Genomic DNA, 12,023 nt, shown 5'->3' on the forward strand with positions numbered 1-12,023 from the left:
TTAGAGTTCTGGTGCTTCCTGTCTTGCTATATGGTACCGTTGGTTTGACTTTGTGTCGAATGAGCAGTTAGTTGTTCATGGAGTCCCAAATGAGGCACATTACCTGCATTGTTAGGGAGCGTCAGTTACAGCACTACAGCCATGTGGCGCGTTTCCCCGAGGGTGATCCAGCTAGTAAGATCTTCATTGTTGGAGACCCGAGTGGCTGGACCAGGCCAAGGGGTCACCCATGTAACACCTGGCTGCGGCAGTAAGAGGGTCATTTCTGGAGAGTGGGACTGGACCATATGTCTGCCTGGGGTGTTGCAAACCGGATTTCAAGCTGTTTCGACGTATAGTAGGTGCGGCAACACACTGTACCAGTGCATGCTCCTCAACTTGACTTGACTTGAAGTAGTGCAAATGATGTCGCTTTTAAGAAAATTGAGCAATTTAAATCCTTTGCCCAACGTAAATATTCAGAATTTGGTGCATTAGTTAACAAGTCTAAATCTTCCTGCATTTTCCTCAGAGGTGCCGTGCCTGAGCCCCATTTTCTGGAGATGGAGGAGGAGGAGGAGGACCAAAGCCAAGCTCTCCAGGACTTCATCGATGCCATCCATACTGAAGATGTAATTTTGGCAAAAGAACCCTTTTTATTTATTTTTCAGTTTAAGGATGACATGGAACTTTTCACTCAGGAATGTCAGCATAAAATGAATCTTAAAGTAAACTGCAGATTTAAGGAAGCAGTATAATTTGTGTGGTCTGTTGCTATCTTAATTATGTTAGATGTATTGTGCATTAATGTTCTGTTGATTTTAGTTTAGAACACTTTGATTTTTCTGCTTTCTTTTGATGGCAGGGGGTAGTTTTTGAAAATAAAAAAAATTAAACTGCAAGTCTTGTGTCTGCTGCTCATTTTGAAATATTGATATTAGTTCTTCTTATGTTAATATTTTTAATGCTCACTTAGTGCTTCCTAAAGGCTCTTTTAAAAGTCTCTCTATTAAAAAAAAAAATCCTGTGGGAGGGAATGACTAGGAGATGATACGAGAGAAGACACTTAAAAGACCCGCGAGATGAAAGAGAATGGCCATGGAGCGTCTCGTGGGGACCTTAAACATGAGACTTTGTGCCAAGAGATTGACCCTGGACCGTCTCGCGGGACGTACAACATGAGATTCTTGCAAGACGCACCCTACTTACAGACAACGGGCAGCAAAACATTCAGTCGTGTGAAGGATTTGAGCACATATGGATCCAGGGTCTCAGCGCATATAAAGCTTATAAGGATAATACGTTATAAATTAAACGTCGGCGACCAAGCGAAGAAAAAGCAGCACGGAGAAAAGAGATTCAAAAGCGTCAGAGAGAAAAAGAGAAAAAAAGAAAAAATAATCTAGGGGCAAATTCAGAAAATTAGGAAAGTAATTATCAGCCCGTAACAAGTGGAATTGAAACAAAGCTCTTCCAATCGGGCTCGGAATTAAAAGACAAAGTAGAACTTCATAAAGATGTTCAAAAGCGTTGGCGCTATACACAGGCAGAGCAGGTTAGAGATTATGAAAGCGGTGGAATTCAAAAGGCTCAAAAAAGAAAAACGTTGGCGTTCTTCACACATGTGGAGAAAGTTGAAGAATATAAAAGTAGGAAAATTAGAAAGTATAAAAAAAAGAAAGTAAAGATCGGAGTAGCTCAAACAAACAGAAATTATTACTCGAAAAAGGGAAAATAATCACCACGGACCAGGTGTCATTGAAACAAAAGCAGGATAAAGCAAGTTCAGAAATAAAAGACAAAGAGTCGAAAACAAAATAAAATGTCATAAAGAGGTTAAAAAACAAGGGGGCTAAACACATGCAGAGCAGGTTAGAGATAATGAAAACAGTGGAATTCAAAAGACTCAAGAAAAACGTAGGCGTGAAACGCATGCAGAGCAAGATACAGAATATGAAAGCAGCAAAAAACGACAGTCAAAACAAAGAAAGTAAAGATCACCTTAGCGCAAACAAAGAGAAATTATTACACGGAGAAATAACAAAAAGACGAATAGAGATCAAATATATGGACACGGGTGATATGTCAGAAGTATGTAAATATTGTAAGGCTTTGAAGTTTAAGTCAAGAGAATTTCCTCACATGCATTTATTGGTTACTTTGCAAAAAAAATTATTAACTGCTGATGATGTGGATCGTTTTGTCTGTGCTGAAATTTCAAACTGAGAATCCTATCCTGAATTACGGTACAAAGTCATTAAACACAAGTCTCACAGACCTCATTTAAAAGATTCTTCAGTACATTGGGACTCGAAAGATTCCAAAAATTGTTTTTACAGAAGTTCTGAAATAAAAGTGAAACTAATGAAATAGCAGCAATTCAAAGAAAGAAATAATCTTAAAGTGTGTATCCGGAAAAACAAAAACAGGGGTTGGCGAGCACAGCGAGCAGGAGACAAAGCCCCGTAGTGTTTAAAAATTTTAGATTAGCTAAAATTTCCATTTTCAATTGATTTAGAACAATATTGCACACATGAATCGTACATTTAAACAATATATAATCACAAATCTTATTAACGTTTTACTGAAATCTAACATGGTGTAAACATTGTAATTGTATTGTTTATTGTGTTGATGAATGTAAATGAAAAACTATTTTCAATTAGAACAATTCTTAATGATTTTAATTTTGTCAAGGTGTTAAATCAGGGGTCCTCAGTCACAGTCCTGGAGGGCCGCAGTGGCTGCAGGTTTTTATTCCCACTAGTTTCCCAATTAGAAAGCAGTCCATGCTGATAAAGAAACTTGGTATTGAACTGTTTAGCTTGTTAATGCTTGCATTCATCCAAGAGCAATCTGAATTGCACTGTAGAGTTTCCTTCTGTAAGAACGTTATCCATATGTTTTGTGGACCAGAACAGATTTAAACTTAACGGTCCTTCCAATTCCCTTCTTGTTCATTTCTAAACATTTCTTGTCACAGATACTTCATGGTAAGCACGTTAGCTGGAGAGCTGCTGGTTTATTGGTTATCTGCATCTCATTATTAACTAATGTCCGATTAAGAAAACAGGCAACAATTAAAACTTAAATGCAGCTGCTAAAATCTAAAATAATACTCAATGGCAACAGGCAAGAGAACTAAAATTAAGCCCAAAAAATGTATTGCTTTAGTAGTAAATAAAAGGGTTCTAATTAAGAAATTGGTTAAAGTGAAAACCTGCAGCCATAGCAGACCTCCAGGACTGTACCTGAGGACCTCTGATCTACAAAGCCATTCAAATGTGTCTTTGATGAATAAAGACACTAATAAGGCATAGAGTTAAACACCAACTATCATTATCAGCAAGGACTGAGTTCTAATTAGGACACTGGCTGCAATGAAAACCAGTAGCCACTGTGGCCCTCCAGGACCGTGACGGAGGACCCCGGAGTTAAATGGTTTCCACAGACCCGAACACATTGTAAATGTTAACGGTGTATTTCGAAGAAATGATCTGCATTGTTTAGTTTGATGTATGACACGACGTGATGGCAGATACCCTCCGAACTTCACAATGACGCATATTGTTTGGTTTGATGTACTGTTTTCTAAAAGTCATCTTCCGACAACTTACTTGCCGAGACCGTCCGAAACCTTCCAAAATGTAATTTTCCGAAGTCAGTCCTGATATAGCGGATCTAGACCTGCGGTGACGTAGGCTGCTGTGGCTCTGCAAGTGAATACTATCAGCATGTTACAGAAAGCTGCTTTGAGGATCCTCTGAGATCGATCTCCACGCTTCAACGTTTGATCAGTGGTTCGATGTGGTGAAGCCAAATGCCGACATACAGATGTATTTGTGGTGCTTTTATATTCAAGCGTCGCATATTCCCGATCGTAATGACACGACACATTTTAAAAGTCTCACATACGATCGATTGTGTTGTCTTTTTTATTTTTTTTTTTTGCACCTTCACAACATCATCAGAATGTACAGCAGCGTTTTTGAGCCACAGAGAAAAACATTTAGGACGTGATGAAAAGGTGTATTTTGTGATTAAAGTGTAAATTTCGGCTTTAATCTCGAAATGTCCACTTTAACTTCATAGTTTACTTTATTATTAAAGCAGACCGTTGTAAATGTCATCTTAAAACCGACCCTGTTGTTAATCGCTACCTGCTTCTGGGGCTTCCTCCTGACCTGACAGCAGCGGCAAACAGCAATAGATCGCCACACAGAACACATTCAATTTATGACATTCCAGCTCTCTGCACATTTCAAATCCTTAGATTTACACTTGATATCACTTTCATGATGAAATGCAGTAAAGTATGTATGTTACATTTTACAGATAAGTCGTTAACTTCATTTAAATAATTAATATTGTTAATACAGTAACTATACATCTGAGGGTGGCACGGTGGCTAAGCAGTAGTGCTGCTGCCTCGCAGGGAGTCACGTCGCTAGTGTTCCCTGCCTGGAGTTTGCATGCTTTCCTGGTGGGTTTCCACTGTCCGGGTCATCTCAGGTGGATTTCCGGTCTGATCCTTTCCTTCAAATCCTCAACAGATCGAGGATGATGTTTGAAAACATTTTCCTTGAGTATCCCTAAAGGAAAAAGTCACACCGGCTTAAATCTGGTGACTGTGCCGGGCACCCCATGTATCCCCTTAAAGAGATCAAATGCCCAGGGAACACTCCGAGGGAACGTCATGCTGTGTGAGCTGTGGTCCCGTTCTGTTGAAACCATATGTGTTCTGTCCTAAGTCTACCAGGCGATTTTCTTTTCAGTGTGGACCCAGTTGCCCGAAGGTTAGTAATCCATAGCAAAATCGTTTTCCGATCTGGTACAGATGTATTTCAACCGAGCGTGAAGCGTTTACAGAACTCTCACTGTGTCACTATCACAGAATGCTAGTTCTAATAATACACTTTAACAACAAAGCTCCGATGTTCACTGGTCCAACTCATGATGGGTACTGAAAACGTTAGATCCTAACCTACCGAATGAGACCTACCCCACCGCTCTACCCCAACTACAAATGTGGGGGATCTTTATGCCCCACCCTGTATAAACCTGGCCTCACACAGCGAGCCGCTCACCTTCCTGGTCGCTCCTGCTCCTCGGATCTGCTCAGCTCCAGCGACTGCTTCTGACTGCCCCCAAATACCCGCCATACTCTCTTTCCAGGGCTCTCCTCCCAGCTGTCTGCATTCACTCTGACGAGCCTGCCTGCTCGCTCACTCACTCACTAACTCTCCCTCTCTCTCTCTTTCTACCTCCTTCTCTTTTTCTTCTTCCTTTCTTTTCTCTCACACTTGTGCTCCTCCCTTTTAAAATTTGGATGTGGCACAAGCGTGATGATTAGCAGTTCCTGGCATCAATTATGGGCACGGGTGATTCCGCACCTGTGCACTGAAGTGTGGGAGCGCCCGTGTCACGCACTGGAACACCTCTCGCCGCGCTACCACGCCCACCTTCTTTAAAGCCACGAGTATGGCAAGTATTTATTTAAAATGGCAATCAGCCGCGGACCTCACCTTACCACACTCACTAGTAGGACCTTTCATTTTCTCTTGAAATCATTTTGTCTGCTTCTTCTTTATTTTGTATGTTCCAACATCTTCCTTTCAAACTGTGATGGACATCACTTGCAAGCTGCTATAGGAAGCCATGTTGGCTTCTAGTTGTTGTTGTTCTGCACCAGTCTCCACTGCACCAGTGCTGTCTGCTCAGTTGCACTGGTTTATCTGTGTAACCTTCACTGCTAGTGTAAGTCTGGACTGAATGTCAGGTACCTGAAATGATTCCTGTGTTTGAGACTGTTGGTGATGTTATTAGATGTACTGACCACACTGCTCATTCTTTCTCTCGAGCCCCTGACTATTGGTATTTGTGATTCACACCTAATTTCCCCCATAATCTTGCATGGTACTCCTCACAAAGTTTCACTTTATGCCAATGATATTCTGCTTTTTCTTGGTGATGCCCCCTCTGATCTCTCATATGTCCTTACCATATTTGACTTCTATGAGCCTGTATCTGGTAATAAAGCTAACTGGTTCAAGTCAGCTTTTCTTCCTCTTAATTTGTCCATTAATCAGTCATGCTCTTCTTCTTCTCCCACTTTCAAAATCTATTAAATACTTATGGATTGATATTTCTCCTTTTCCCTGAAGACGTTAATCTGCATCCATCCCTGCATGTAGGCCCTCCAACCTGCAGGGAAAAACCTGGGGGTTGGTGGCAGAACAGGCCCTCCAGCCACCATAAAAAACCTCACACTGGTCCACTCCATCTGAACCTGTGTGGTGCTGAGGTGTCACCCATCGCATGGCTGCACTCGGGTCCTAATCTGGATCCTGAGTTGGTTTGTTGTGTGGTGGGTGCAGCAATGTGCTATATCAGCATGTACTCCTAACTGTCTGTCTCTGTGTCTCTCCATAACATTACCTCATTAAATTATAAACGTATCTTCAGGGGTGCTAACGTCTCTCTCTTCTCCTGGTCCTCTTTGCCCCAATCGTTCAGGTCCCGATTGGTTATTATTAAAACGAACATTGCCCCCCGATTTAATTTTGTTACCCTCTTTGGAATGGTAAAAAACTTTCCATTAGACATTCCACCTTAATTCGTGCTAAGTTAGATGGGGGGTGTAGCCTTTCCAAATTTGGAGATGTATCATTAGGCATTTACACTAAGATCAGTTTGGTGCTGGTGGGAACCTCCCAATATTCCCATATCCTGACTCCCAACTGAAGTCAAATTGGTTTTCCCCAGATCTCTCTCAATTCTCCCTTTTGTCTCTCGGAAATCGAGACAGTTTTCACTAAATTTGGGCCCTGTTGCTTATTGGTGGCAACCCGATTGCTTTTCCGGCCTGGAGGCAGTGCCGTATTTCCATGCTGGGCAACAACTTTCATGGCTTAGGGCTTTGAAAATTCCAGTTTATTAAGGTCTGAGTTCTCTATTCCATCGTCTTCTTTTTCTTTTATCTTCAGATGAGGTCTGTTCTTAAGTCTCACTGTGCTTCCTTGTCTTCTTCTTTACCCTTTCATCCTTTGCTGTCCTTCATTCAATCTGTCTCCTAAAACAAAGCATATCTCTATTTACAACCTAGCGGAAAGTCACTCTTAAAACGTTACCTGTTAATTTAGTTTGGGAATGTGACTGCCCCTCTTTCATTATTCTTGATTGGAATATGAGCTTTAAGAATATCACCTTAGCATCTAAGAACCCCAATTACCAATGAACTTAATTTAAATGTTTATATCGTTTATCAGTTTATCAGCTGACCCTTTGTGTTCCCTTTATTCCTGTATGTCCCTAGGTACTTCTGTACACATGTTCTAGGAGTTTCCCACAGTTAGGGCTTTCTTGGGTGATGTTTCTTAGTTTCTTTCATCTATTCTCTCCTATAAAATAACTTTATTGCCTCGATTATTCCTTCTTTTGGACTTTTCTGCTGTATCTCTTTCTTATTTTCAGCAAAGGGTATTCTTCTTAGGCACAATTATTGCTAAATTGGCTTTAGTTAATTAGCCTCCTGCTGGAAGTCTTCTAGCTTATTAGCTTTTGATTTATGGAAAACCTCCTTTTATATCTTATTTTGTCTGAAATATCTGCGGCACAGATTAATGGTTCGTCTAACACTTGTATTTTAAACTGGCAGTCAGCCATTCAACTTATTAGAAGCCATACAGAGGGAAAGTGCACTCCTGATTCACATAGGTTATTTATTTATTGATTTATTTCCACATTTCCTTTGTTTTCTCTCATTGTTGTTGTGCTTTCCACTCCAGGGCTATCTCTGTTCACGTAAGGCCTGATAGTTTGTGCTCCTTGCACCAGGTTTGATGCAGACTGTTTATGAATGACAGCCTTGCTATAAATGTCTGCCTTTCTAAGATCACAAGGTACAGTTTTTGTTGTATTTGGGTTACTGAGGTGCTGATTCAATTCTGTGCCCAACTTTGGGGCAGGGGTGTACTTTTGTGGCATTGTGAATTGCCCATCGCTCCTTGTCAGTGAGTCACAATTTGCAGTCTCTGCTTTATCATGTTTGCTCATACTGTATTTGGTACTTGAAGTGATTATCTTTGAGCCTGGCCTTCTTGGGACAGTTTTCTTAACCGATGTACCAGATTAATCAGTGAGTGGCTGTGCTATGAATGCCGCAGGCCGGGCCACGAGTGGAGAGGTTGTCCTAGGAGGGCAGGGGATCAAAATATTTATTCTTACACTGTTCCTCCTAGGTTTGCACGGGAGTGTCAGCTGCATCGCCGAGGCCCGACTTTTGGATCACCTTGGAGGAAGATGTCTCTCGCGGGACAGGACGCTCAAAACCTGGGTTTTTTTGCTAGGGGAGGAATACTGTGGTCTTTGGCCGTCTTGTCATCCCGGCCAATACTCCCAGGTCGCTAGATGGAGCCCTCCCTGCAGTATGGAGGTGCCCCGAAGACCAGCAGGGAATTATGGACAATGGAGTTTTCATCCACAGCCCTGCTGGATACCCCAGGGGCCACAAAAGGGAGCTGCAGGGAGGAGCAAAGAGTCATATATGCCCTGTAACCCGGAAGTGCGTCATAGGCAGAGCGACGGCAGAAATGACGTACGTCCGGGGTGAAGAAAAGGACTCTTGATCTGACCCAGAAGTGATGGAAGATCACATGGACTGGGGATTGGAACACTTTCGGGTCAGGGACTATAAAAGGATTGTGGGAGCTCCCAGACGGCGAGCTGAGCTGGGTGGTAGGAGGGCAACGCGTCTGGGAGTGTGGAGGATTTTTTATTGTTAGTGTGAATTAATGAGTATTGTAGAGGAGTGGGGGCTTTGTGCACTGTGCTGTATAAATAAAGTCAACATTTGGACTTTTATCTGGTGTCTGGCGTATTGGACAAGGGTTCAAGGGAGCGATAGTGCCCCCTATCTGTCACACTGTCTTTTTAGTACAGCGTTCTAGAAAGAAGAAGTCTATCTGGATCTGGTATTTCGTAAAAATCAGAACAGAATTTAGGGGCTTGAAGTGGTTAAATGTACAATCTAGTGTCCAGAGTAAATATGTATAAACTAAATGTTAAATTTAACTGTAGCAGATTTGGAGCAGAAGCATGAAAAAACGATTAGGTGTCCCTAATTACGCTGTACTTACCCTGTAATTACCTGTACACTTACAGAGTAACTAGGTGTAATTACCTTGTCCTTACTGTGTAATGCAGTGTAACGCTGTAACTCAATTGTAATTGTTATTCCACAATTTACAGTGGTGTGAAAAACTATTTGCCCCCTTCCTGATTTCTTATCCTTTTGCATGTTTGTCACACAAAATGTTTCTGATCATCAAACACATTTAACCATTAGTCAAATATAACACAAGTAAACACAAAATGCAGTTTTTAAATGATGGTTTTATTATTTAGGGAGAAAAAATCCAAACCTACATGGCCCTGTGTGAAAAAGTAATTGCCCCCTGAACCTAATAACTGGTTGGGCCACCCTTAGCAGCAATAACTGCAATCAAGCGTTTGTGATAACTTGCAATGAGTCTTTTACAGCACTCTGGAGGAAATTTGGCCCACTCACCTTTGCAGAATTGTTGTAATTCAGCTTTATTTGAGGGTTTTCTAGCATGAACCGCCTTTTTAAGGTCATGCCATAGCATCTCAATTGGATTCAGGTCAGGACTTTGACTAGGCCACTCCAAAGTCTTCATTTTGTTTTTCTTCAGCCATTCAGAGATGGATTTGCTGGTGTGTTTTGGGTCATTGTCCTGTTGCAGCACCCAAGATCGCTTCAGCTTGAGTTGACAAACAGATGGCCGGACATTCTCCTTCAGGATTTTTGGTAGACAGTAGAATTCATGGTTCCATCTATCACAGCAAGCCTTCCAGGTCCTGAAGCAGCAAAACAACCCCAGACCATCACACTACCACCACCATATTTTACTGTTGGTATGATGTTCTTTTTCTGAAATGCCGTGTTCCTTTTACACCAGATGTAACGGGACATTTGTCTTCCAAAAAGTTCAACTTTTGTCTCATCAGTCCACAAGGTATTTTCCCAAAAGTCTTGGCAATCATTGAGATGTTTCTTAGCAAAATTGAGACGAGCCCTAATGTTTTTTTGCTTAACAGTGGTTTGCGTCTTGGAAATCTGCCATGCAGGCCGTTTTTGCCCAGTCTCTTTCTTATGGTGGAGTCGTGAACGCTGACCTTAATTGAGGCAAGTGAGGCCTGCAGTTCTTTAGACGTTGTCCTGGGGTCTTTTGTGACCTCTCGGATGAGTCGTCTCTGCACTCTTGGGGTAATTTTGGTCGGCTGGCCACTCCTGGGAAGGTTCACCACTGTTCAATGTTTTTGCCATTTGTGGATAATGGCTCTCACTGTGGTTCGCTGGAGTCGCAAAGCTTTAGAAATGGCTTTATAACCTTTACCAGACTGATAGATCTCAATTACTTCTGTTCTCATTTGTTCCTGAATTTCTTTGGATCTTGGCATGATGTCTAGCTTTTGAGGTGCTTTTGGTCTACTTCTCTGTGTCAGGCAGCTCCTATTGAAGGGATTTCTTGATTGAAACAGGTGTGGCAGTAATCAGGCCTGGGGGTGGCTACGGAAATTGAACTCAGGTGTGATACACCACAGTTAGGTTATTTTTAACAAGGGGCAATTACTTTTCACACAGGGCCATGTAGGTTTGGATTTTTTTTTCTCCCTAAATAATAAAAACCATCATTTAAAAACTGCATTTTGTGTTTACTTGTGTTATATTTGACTAATGGTTAAATGTGTTTGATGATCAGAAACATTTTGTGTGACAAGCATGCAAAAGAATAAGAAATCAGGAAGGGGGCAAATAGTTTTTCACACCACTGAAATTAGAGAGCTGCTTGTCCAGATTTTTGATCAGGGATCAATATGCCTTATTATTAGTTTTAGTGTGCTTAAATATGAAAATACTAGCCCTGACGTAGTTTAGAATAGACGCCATTTATTTTAGTGGGGCTTCTTGCCTGCCTGTCTTTCTCACTTGCCATGTTTTGAATTTGTGCGAGTCGAGCTGTGAGACGAGGTCATCATGCTCTCTGAGGAAGCAAGCCGGCAAACTTCGTTTTGAGAAATGCAGGAGCAGAACTTCTTACTGACAGAAGACGAAACAAACTGCATGCAAGGCCTTTGCCTGTGGGAGTAAAGGGCAAGCTCTTCAGCTAGCGTATAAAACATATAAGCAATTAAATGGCATTTAGAATCATTAGGGCTCATCAATACCTTAGGCAATAAAATTAAAACACAATGTATTACGATATTAGTTAGTTTAAACACTCAAGGGGCTTAAGAGTTGATTATCGAGAGTTAAGGGACTTTTTCCTGAACATGTGCCGTGATGTAAGCCTGTCAGACCACCAGGCAGCTGCATGCCACGACTTAACAGCACTCGTGTCTGCATTCATGGGCTTTTATATTATTTTTATATAGTAGCATTTAAGTTTTATATGGCAATGTTTCTTTATACAGCTTAGTGATAATAATAAGATATAGTAGCACATATGAGTGAGCTTAAAGAAGCAATTGTTACAGGCTTGTCTTTTTCCTTCTCTCTCTTAAGTGTGAAGCACTGTGTCAAGGTTGTTCGCTGCTTGGCTCTTATCAGTGAAGCTGGGCGCTGCCACTCACTGGCACAGTTGCCTATTATGTTAGCCTTGGCCTTATAGGATGCTAGTGCAACAAGTCATCATTAATGGAATGATAACTAGGCTGTCCAGTTTTCACACATGGGTCCTTCTGATCTCAACTTAATTGTTAAGTTAAGAATTGATTAACATCTGAACGGCCATCAATCTTATCAGCTAAGGATTAGGCCGTAAGAGTGAAGGGAGGGATAATCAGGTGATGCTTATCGCCAGATGGCAAATATGTCCTGCCAGCAACAATATTGTTATGGGAAGGTTTATTGGGAAGAAGACTGTCATGGGGATATCTTCAGGGGCAAGAATATTATTATGAGAAGGTGATTGTTATGGGTAGAGGTGCTGAGTGGGGACAACATCATGGGAACCTCTATA

At 41.5% G+C, this 12,023-nt stretch overlaps 1 protein-coding gene across 1 annotated transcript in view; it reads right to left on the reverse strand.

Moving 5' to 3' along the window:
* Window positions 1–6,355: 6,355 nt before the first annotated feature.
* The window catches only part of elmo2 (engulfment and cell motility 2), a 155,867-nt gene continuing 150,199 nt past the window's right edge, over window positions 6,356–12,023 (reverse strand). The window contains exon 26 of the mRNA XM_039776595.1: window positions 6,356–7,051. The gene's annotated coding sequence lies outside the window, so the exon portion shown is untranslated. The remainder of the gene's footprint in view (window positions 7,052–12,023) is intronic.

This window comes from Polypterus senegalus, chromosome 14, assembly GCF_016835505.1.
Source record: "Polypterus senegalus isolate Bchr_013 chromosome 14, ASM1683550v1, whole genome shotgun sequence".
Lineage (NCBI taxonomy): Eukaryota > Metazoa > Chordata > Cladistia > Polypteriformes > Polypteridae > Polypterus > Polypterus senegalus.